We start from the raw sequence: 1,489 nt of genomic DNA on the forward strand, positions 1-1,489 counted from the left end.
TAATATAATACAATAGGTTTGTTCTTCTTGCGTACACTTTGTACACTTTAGTGTAAAGTGTACACATTAGCGTTCTTCTTGCCGGAAGTGACGTTAAAGTGTGTGATTACACGCTGTTCGTCTTGAGAGTGTATCACACTTTTATGACATAATTTACACTTATTTTACACCTGCTTGTGAGGTGGTGTAAAAGAAGTGTAACGTTACACTTTTGTTTGTTTTTGTTTGGAATGTGATTCTTGTGAGATATTCATCGAGTTAGATAGCAGGTTATAAATTTGTATATGTACAATGTACAAATGCATGTAAATTATATTATACGTGTAAATAGTGTAATATAATAAACCAAGGTAGATTATAGATTTTAGGTTTTCTTTGATTAGTAGTTCCGTTTCTCAATGGAAAAAGTACAAGTTGCAAAAACCGCAAATATTTATCGAAATGACAATAATGAGATTATTGTTGATGAGGAGGGTTATATAACATGCCAAACCGACAGTATGTATTCTTTTTTAGTTTTTATTTATATGTGTGTTGTGTGTGTATTATTAATTACTGTTGATTATAGGTGGATTAATTTTTAAAGTACACTCATCGGAAGTAGATTTTAATGGTCCACCTATTAAGTGTACTATTAATAACAAAGACATTTTAATATCATTGGGGTCAATACCGAGAACGATAGACACGTCGTCGAGAATTATTTTAGCTGAAGTTGCAAATCAAGAAAACCGGCAGCCTAATGTTGCTCGGCATACATCAGAAATCTTTTCGTGGAACGATGCAAATACGAAGCTGTTTTTATCATTATACAGGGAAATGAAAAACTTAGTTGCTTCCAAAAAAATAAAAAATTTTTAAGAAATGTGGAAACGCATAACTGATGAAATGAACAACTCAGGATATGACGTGACTGTAACACAAGTGCAGAATAAATGGAAAACACTAGATCGGCAGTACAAGAAAGTTATTTTTAATAATAATCAGACTGGAAGAGGGCGGATCACTTGTAGTTATCAAGCGTACGTATAGCTAAAATTGAAGTAATTAGAAAGCACAACAAATTAATGCTTTATTGTTTATTCATTCTTGCAGGGAACTGACTGAAATTTTGAGCAAGCACCACAAAATAGTGCCACTTGCTGTNACTGGTTCTGAGATAGGAGTTATGGTTCGGACTAATAATGTGACAGATTCCGAAGCTTTACTAAGGTTTGTTTTCTAGATACTAAGATCATCTATAAATTGTGATTTAAGTATATTTATCATTGTATATTCTGAACATTGTGCATAAGTATTTTAGCAAATTAAGTTTATCTTTATTTGTATCATTAGTGCCCCAATGTTGATGCCAGTCTCCGCAACACCTGTATTGCCAACGAGTGCAAATGTAGAAGGAAGCAAAGAACTTGAAAATGTGACTTCTCCTAATGAATGTGATGCAATGACCGGACCAGTACTTGAAACTAACAATCTCACTGCTGTTGCC

This window comes from Pseudomyrmex gracilis, unplaced genomic scaffold (genome assembly GCF_002006095.1).
Source record: "Pseudomyrmex gracilis isolate BER0280 unplaced genomic scaffold, ASM200609v1 scaffold_1214, whole genome shotgun sequence".
NCBI classification, from domain to species: Eukaryota; Metazoa; Arthropoda; class Insecta; order Hymenoptera; family Formicidae; genus Pseudomyrmex; species Pseudomyrmex gracilis.